We start from the raw sequence: 8,994 nt of genomic DNA, 5'->3' as shown, positions 1-8,994 counted from the left end.
TTCAGAACTCTGGGAAGAAAAGTAGTTTCCTAAAAACTCTCAGTGAGAATAAAACAAATTACATATCAAGGATCAGAAATGCGATCCTTTACCTCTTTTAGAGATACTTATTGGATATTGAAAAGTGAAACAGTATGATTCTGGATTTTGATTTAAAATAATTGAAAAGTTGAGTAGGAAGTGGGGAGTGAGCTACAGATGCAACATTATTGGCCAGGAATTGATAACTGTGGAAGTAGGGTATAAGTTTGGAGTGGGGGGGGAATCATTATATTACTCTTCTTTGTAGAATAGTAGGAATGGTTTGGATTTCTCAGCAACACTGGAAACAAAAAGACAATGAAGCAATGCTTTCAAAATTCTAAAAGAAATATATATCCAAACTAGAATTCTATACCTAGACAAACTAGAAGTCAAGTGCAATGGAAATGTCAAATGGCCTTAGATGAATCAATGGCGGCCCATTCATTTTATTAGGAAGTAAGACAGAGTGTTAGGTGCTGATAGAGTTAAGTTGTATATTTGTGTAATAGAAATAAGTGTTAGTTCTCTTCAGATTGCTTCTGATTGCTTTGCTCTGAGGAGCTCCATAGTCTAGTAGGGGGTTGTGGATATAAAGGTAAGACTTAATGTACTAAAATAAAGTGTATTAGGTTCTATAAGAGAGCTCTGTATAGGATCTTCTGGACCTCAGCCATATTATGGGGTCAGTGATGCCTGAGATGATTCTTGAGGAATAAATGAAGAAGAAAGGGAAAAGCATTCAAGGTAGAAAGATCACATTAACAGTGTTACAAAGGAATAAACATGGTGTGAATAGAATATAGCACAGAGCCGAACACAAGAGAGTGCAATAAATACTAATTGGCATTAGTTAAATTACTTGGTGTTTTCATGGACTTGGCATATCTGGCATTACTGGAGGCCGGGGATGAAACCAGAAAGAATTATGCAGATGTCTATTCAAGGGTTAGGCTAATCATCATGAAAGAGCAGAGCCAGGAAACACGGTGCTGAAAACTGTATAGGGTGCCTCATTTTACTGTGCTTTGCTTGACTGCATTTGGAAGATAATTGAGTTTTTTACAGATTGAAGGTTTGTGGCAACCTTACATTGAGCAAGTCTATTGGTGCCATATTTCCAACAGCTTTTGCTCACTTGTGTCTCTGTGTCACAGTTTGTTAATTCTCAAAATAGTTCAAACTTGTTCATTATTCTCCCGTTTTTTATGATGGTCTGTGATCAGTAATTTTTTTTTAAGATTTTGTTTATTTATTTATTTGAGATAGAGCATGTGCACGGTGAGGGTGAGGGGGAGGAGGTGAAAGCAGGGGGGAGGGGGGAGAGGGGCAGAGGGAGAGAGAGAATCAGGCTCCCCGCTGAGCAGGGAGCCCGATGTGGGACTCCATCCCTGAATCTGGGATCATGACCTGAGCTGAAGGCAGACGCTTAACCTACTGAACCACCCAGGTACCCTGAGTGATCTTTGATGTTATTATGGTAATTGCTTTGAATTATCATAAATCACACCCATATAAGACAGTGAATTTGATAAATGTTGTGTTTGTTCCAACTACTCCACAGAATAGCAGTTCCCTGTCTCTCTCTTCCCCTCAGGCATCCTTATTCTCAGAGACACAACAATCTTGAAATCAGCCCAAGTAATAACCCTACAATGCCTGTAAGTGTTCAAATGAAAGAAGAGTCACAGATCTCTAACTTTTTTTCATTTTAAATGTTTTATTTATTTTGAGAAAGAGCACGCGAGCAGGGGGAGGGCAGAGGCAGCTGGTGAGAGAATCTCAAGCAGGCTCCACGCTGAGCTCAGAGCCCAATGCAGAGCTTGACCCTACCACCATGAGATCACAATATTTCTCTCACTTTAATTCAAAAACTAGAAATGATCAAGCTTAGTAAGGAAGACATGTTGAAGGCTGACACAAGCTGAAAGCCTCTGGTGCCAAACAGCTTGCTAACCTGTGAATGTAAAAGAGAAGTTCTTGAAGAAAATTAAAAGTGTTACTCCAGTGAACAATGAATGATAAAGTGGAGCAGTCTATTGCAGTGCTCTAAATAAAAGATCAAGCCAGCTACATTTCCTCAAGCCAAAGCCTGATCCGGAGCAGGGCCTTGACCCTCTTCAATTCTATGAAGGCTGAGAGAGGTAAGACAGCTGCAGAAGACAAGATGGAAGCCAGCAAGGGTTGGTTCGTGGGTTTGAATAAAATAAGCTGTCTTCATAACATAAAAGGGCAATATGGAGCGACAAGTGCTGGTGTAGAAGCTATAGCAAGTTCTCCAGAAGATCAAGCTAAGGTAGCTAAGGAGGGTGGCCATATGAAACAGACCTTCAATGCAGATGAAACTCCCTTATGTGGGAAGAAGATGCCTTCTAGGACTTCAGAGCTAGAGAGAAGTCTATGCCTGGCTTTAAAATTTTAAAGGACAGGCTGACTCTCTTGTTGGGGACCAAGGCAGCTGGTAGGACAGGCTGACTCTCTTGTTGGGGACCAAGGCAGCTGGTGACTTTAAGCTGACACCAATACTCATCTGCCATCCTGAAAATTCGAGTGCTCTTCGGAACCATGCTCAATCTACTCTGCCTATGCTCTGAAAATGGAACGACATATCCTGGAGGACAGCACATCTGTTTACAACATGGTTTATTGAATATCTTAAGTTGGCTATTGAGGCCAACTGCCTAGAAAAAAAATGCCTTGCAAAATATAACTGTTCATTGGCGATGCACTTGGTCATTCAAGATTTCTGATGGAGATGGGCAATACGATTAGTGCTGTTTTCATGCCTACTAATGCAACACCCATTCCAGCCTATGGATCGAGGAGTAGTTTTGACTTTCAAGTTTAAGAAATACATTTCACAAGACTCTAGCTGCCATAGACAGCCATTAAGTCTGACTGACCTGGGCAAAGTAAATTGAAAACTTTCTGGAAAGGGCTCACCATTCTAGATGTCACTAAGGGGTTCCCTGGCTGGCTCAGTTGGTAAATAATATGACTCTCAATCTCAGGTTTATGAGTTCAAACCCCACATTGGTCATGGAGCCTATTTAAAAATTTTTTTTCAATTAAAAAAATTAAAAATAAAATAAAATCTAGATGCCATTAAGAAAATCCATAATTCATGGGAAGAGATCAAAATAACAATATTCATAGGACTTTGGAAAAAGTTGACTCCAGCCCTCATGGATGACTTTGAGGAGTTTGTGAGACTTCAGTGGAGAAACTAACTATAGATGTGGTTGGAAACAACAAGAGAACTAAAATTAGAAGTGGAGCCTGAAGATGGCACCAAACTGCTGCAAACCCAGGACAAAACTTGAACAGACGAGGAGTTGCTACTTAGGGGTGAATAAAGCACGTGTTTTCTTAAAATGGAATCTATTCTTGGTGAAGATGCTGGGAAGATTGTTGAAATGACAACAAGGGATTTAGAATGTTATATAAACTTCATTGATAAAACAGTGGCAGGGTTTGAGAGGACTGATTCCAATTTTGAAAGAAGTTCTACTATGGGCATGAGGTTGTCAAACAGCACTGTGTGAACAGAGAAATCATTTGTGAAAGGAAGAGTCCATCAATGCAGCAAACTTCACTGTTGTCTTATTATAAGAAATGGCCACAGCCACCCCAATCCTCAGCAGCCCCCAATTAATCAGTAGCCATCAACATCAAGGCAAGACCCTCCACCAGCAAAAAGATTATGACTTGCTGAAAACTAAGGTGATGGTTACCATTTTTTAGCAGTAAAATATTTTTATTTTTTTTAATATTTTTATTTATTTATTTGACACAGAGAGAGAGATCACAAGTAGGCAGAGAGACAGGCAGAGAGAGGAGGGGAAGCAGTCTACCTGCAGAATAGAGAGCCCAATGCTGGGCTCGATCCCAGGACCCTGAGATCATGACCTGAGCTGAAGGCAGAGGCTTAACCCACTGAGCCACCCTTGCACCCCAGTAAAATACTTTTAAATTAAGGTATGTACATTGTTTTTCTGACATAACACTATTGCATACTTAACAGGCTACAGTGTAGTATAAAAATAACCTTATACAGTGGGAAACCAAAAAAATCATTTGACTGGCTTTATTGTGATATTTGCTTTATTGTGGTGGTCTGGAACCGAACTCTCCTTGGCTAATATTTCATTTGTTTAATTCAACAATGTTTATTTATTCATTTATTTGTTCATTCTACAAAAGAAAATTCATCCTCTAAAAAATTTTAAGCACCTATTTGTATAGACACTGTTTATACAAAATAGTCCTGGGGGTTTTTATAGTCCAATGGAAGAGGCAGATGTTAAAGAAATAAGAAATTATGTGTGATTAAATATAAAATGATATTTTTAATAAGGCACAAATTCCCTGCCATATGACACAACTATGAGGTTCAAGTATTTTATTATCAATAAGGTAAGCCTCAATCTTTTTTTTTATGTATGTTTTTTTTTATTTTTTATTTTTTATAAACATATATTTTTATCCCCAGGGGTACAGGTCTGTGAATCACCAGGTTTACACACTTCACAGCACTCACCAAAGCACATACCCTCCCCAATGTCCATAATCCCACCCCCTTCTCCCAAACCCCCTCCCCCCAGCAACCCTCAGTTTGTTAAAAATATGGAATGCTTCACGAATTTGCGTGTCATCCTTGCGCAGGGGCCATGCTAATCTTCTCTGTATCGTTCCAATTTTAGTATATGTGCTGCCGAAGCGAGCACGGTAAGCCTCAATCTTAAAAATACTTCCTAAGTACAATAGTAATTTTTTTTTGAGATTTTATTTATTTATTTGAGATCACAAGTGGGCAGAGAGGCAGACAGAAAGAGAGAGGGAAGCAGGCTCCCCGCTGAGCAGAGAGCCTGATGCAGGGCTTGATGCCAGGACCCTGAGATCATGACCTGAGCTGACGGCAGAGGCTTAGCCCACTGAGCCACCCACGTGCCCCACAACAGTAATTTATTTTATTTTATTTTTTTATTTACAGCTTAACAGTATTCATTGCTTTTGCACCACACCCAGTGCTGCATGCAGTCGGTTCCCTCTATAATACCCACCACCTGGTTCCCCCAACCTCCCACCCCCCACCCCTTCAAAACCCTCAGATTGTTTTTCAGAGTCCATAGTCTCTCATGGTTCACCTCCCTTTCCAATTTCCCTCAACTCCCTTCTCCTCTCCATCTCCCCTTGTCCTCCATGCTATTTGTTATGCTCCACAAATAAGTGAAACCATATGATAATTGACTCTCTCTGCTTGACTTATTTCACTCAGCATAATCTCTTCTAGTCCCGTCCATGTTGCTACAAAAGTTGGGTATTCATGCTTTCTGATGGAGGCATAATACTCCATAGTGTATATGGACCACATCTTCCTTATCCATTCGTCCGTTGAAGGGCATCTTGGTTCTTTCCACAGTTTGGCGACCATGGCCATTGCTGCTATAAACATTGGGGTACAGATGGCCCTTCTTTTCACTACATCTTTATCTTTGGGGTAAATACCCAGTTGTGCAATGGCAGGGTCATAGGGAAGCTCTATTTTTAATTTCTTGAGGAATCCCCACACTGCCCACAACAGTAATTTTTAATGCATGTTATAAGCAAGGACCAGGACAAAAACTAATTTGGTCTTCATGTTTGTTTATTTTTAACTGAAACACTAACCACTATTTATCTTTTCCTGTGAATTTCTGAGTTTTCGTTCAAGATGAGTCTAGGCCAACTGCGTAGACTCTGAGTTAGTAAAATTACAGAACATTTCTACAAGGAAAACATAAGAACATATAGATTCATTCTCTTTTAAGTCTGCAAAAAGAAGTCATTGACTGAAATGGAACTTCTGTTTGGTCAATTAATAGGCCCCTATAACCAAACGATTATAAGTCACAATTTAACTGAAAACCAGAAGGGTAAAAATAGCAAAGACTAAACATATAATATCCTTCTTTCTTCATCTTTACTTCTGGAAGGTGTGTCTTTCCTGCACTATGAATCACTGCCACAGACCTTAAAAATTTGTTCCATAAGAAGGAAGTACCAGAGAAGCAGGAAGACTGTCACTGTGGGCCCCGCTGCTCAGGAGGGAAAAGGCACACAGTCTGCTTGTTGGAAAACTCTCCTTCCCCATAGGCCCCACAAAATGGAAACTAATGTTAAAAGAGAAACATTCCTCTTTGTTTCAACTTGTCCATACAACTGCAGTGATTATGCTACTGATTATCATAGAAGGCAAGCTTTTATTGCCACCTAGCCTTCTTGAACTAGTCTTGGGTATTCCCATAACCAACACCACTGTAAAACTTTCAACATCTCAATCCTAGAAGTTGAATGAAAGCATGGTGCCTATAATTTGCAGTGTATGTTTGAGATTTTGGCAACCATCCCTTCTCTATGAGCCTGGAAACGAAATGAAAAATTATTGACTTTAAACCAGAATCAAAATTAAGGTTTTCTCTTTCAAGACTTAGCTTGATTGCTACAGAATTGTATCCGATTTCCAGATTAATAATTGTTATAGTAACCAAATGTTCCAATAGTATTAAAACCACAACATTGTCTAAAGTCTGTGTATATACTTTACCTCTGTTTTTTGTGTGTTCTCTAAAATTTCTATTTTTATGTATTCCTTTCGTTGTTTTATTAGAAAATGAAAATCAGTATTGACCTTTTTTAGCTTTCCTCCCAAGACATGTTTCTTTCCATCTATGAAACACAAGTTGCAAATAACAGTGTCTTCAAAGTTATACAGAAATTTAAAAAAAAAAAAGTTATACATAAATAAGTTATGTACACTTATTTTCTCATTTGCCTTTCCAATAATGATTGCATAAACAATTGTGATAAAGAATTCATGGGTAGAATTATTATTTTCTATTTCTTTAGGCTCTTTTAGCTAATTCAATATACCAGAGCAGCCCCTAGTGGACATTTTTGTACTCAGAGAAGAATCACCTCATTATGACCTTAAAATGTATGAAACTGGCTAAGGAAGGCAATCTGTACAGATATTACTGATGGTTATATTTCTTAATATTGCTCTGGTGAGCAAATAGGTGAGCTCATAGAGTTCACCTAATACAAAGAATGATAACCAGCCTCACAACTATTGAGTATTTAAAGAGAGAAGTATTTCAAATGTGTGAACATACACACATAGTCTGCTTCAAATTTAACGTGTCATATTTTCTAAAATAGTCCTTATAAGGAAAACAGCCGATGCCCAAATTGCTAGCAATAAAAATTCTCAGTTAAGCCATTCATTCTCACTCACGCTCCTGGCTATCTATGGAAAGATGCTTAATAGAGACAATGCTGTTGCTATAAAACCAAGACACAAGGTAGAAAACACTGTATGTTATCCCGGGTGTTGATATGTAAATGCAGTTAACAAGGGGAAAAAGCTATGCTAATACCAACAGTCTCATTTCCTTTTGTTGAAGTAAGGTTGGATTCGTCAGACATTCAGTTAAAACCAGCATGGGAGAGAGGATTTTACACATTCATGGAGAAACATAAATAGGTACCATCAAATTGCAATAATACAGTATTTAACTTAATTCTAATACTCTTACCACTTTTCTCCCCAGAATAATTTAACCAAGCACACAGCTCCCCTGCTGGGTTAGATTAGAGACCCAGAGAGTCACAGATGTGTAGGAGAGGCAACTCACCCCTGCTTCCACGCTTTGGGGGATTCATCCAACTTGTTGCTAGGATCCAACACAGGAGAAGTGTCAGGACTTCAAACGGTGCAGGGGAGAAGGGAGCAAAATGGAGTCATTTGCAAGCAGTGAAAAAGAACAGAGGCACTCCTGTCGAGTTCGGCCACGTCATCACTAAGTCAACGAGACAACGTTCTTCTGTTAACTTTCATAGGCATAAAGCACTTATCTGGGCACTTGGACAGTTTAGCAGGGGCCAGCAAATTATGTTTTTGTGTAGCCTGTGAGCTAGGGATGAATTCTGCATTTTCAAAGACTTTTTTTTTTTTTTTTAGGATTGATCAATTGATTGATTTTAGAGAGAAAGAGAGAGAGGTCTAACAAGGGGAGGGACAGACGTAGTGGGAGAGAGAGCAACCGTTTCCCCTGCTGAGCACAGAGCCCAATGAGGGTAAGGGGGCTCAATCCCAGGGCCCTGAGATCATGACCTGAGCCAAAACCAAGGGTCAGAGGCTCAACAGACTAGAGTACCCTGGTGCCCCTCAAAGATTTTTTTTTTTTAAAGATTTTTTATAAAGAAAAAAGAGGGGGATCTGGGTGGCTCCATCAGTTAAGCATCTGATGCTTGTTCTCAGCTCAGGTCTTGATCTCAGGGTTGTGAGTTCAAACCCTTGGGCTCCATGCTGGGAGGGACCCTACTTAAAACAAAGAATATGTGTACCAGGAAAAACTCAGTTTATTCCCCCATAAGTCTCCTTTACTCTTACTCTACAATCACATTCACAACCAGATATGAAAGTAGGGGGAGTTCCCCACCTGACACCCAGCTGGGTGTCCTATGACTTCATTCAAGTCTGACCCTGTTTACTTGGAGATAGCCTCACGTCCCGCAGGTTAATCGCCCTTGAGACTGCCTCCGACATCGGATGCCAATTGTACATGGTAGGTCCCCAGGTTACCCACAACCTGTGTCCAACTTGACCACAAATTTGAGGCAAACCACAACCCCCTTATTTGGGTTCAATGACTTTGCTAGAGGAGTTCCTAGAACTCAGGGAAACACGTTACTGGTTTATTAAAAGGTATGATAAAGGATACAGATGAAGAGCCAGATGAAGAGATACACAGGGCAAGGTCTGGGATGATCCCCAGCACAAGAGTTTCTGTTTCTGTGTGGCTAGGGTGTGTGGATACGTTCACCAATCTGAAAGCAATCCAAAACCCATATTAGAATTTCATGGAGATTTGCTGTCATTGGCATGATCAAGTATTAACTTCATCTTCAGCTCCTCTCCCCTCTCTGGAG

General features: G+C 39.8%; 1 non-coding gene across 1 annotated transcript; it reads right to left on the bottom strand.

The window, feature by feature from the left end:
* Window positions 1-4,641: 4,641 nt before the first annotated feature.
* Window positions 4,642-4,748, bottom strand: LOC123393492. Its single transcript, XR_006608274.1, has one exon. It is a non-coding gene; the product is annotated as a U6 spliceosomal RNA (small nuclear RNA).
* Window positions 4,749-8,994: the final 4,246 nt, after the last annotated feature.

This window comes from Mustela putorius, unplaced genomic scaffold (genome assembly GCF_011764305.1).
Source record: "Mustela putorius furo isolate JIRA1106 unplaced genomic scaffold, ASM1176430v1.1 tig00000868_pilon_pilon_pilon, whole genome shotgun sequence".
Taxonomy (NCBI): domain Eukaryota; kingdom Metazoa; phylum Chordata; class Mammalia; order Carnivora; family Mustelidae; genus Mustela; species Mustela putorius.
This window is presented reverse-complemented; position numbering and strand designations above follow the sequence as displayed.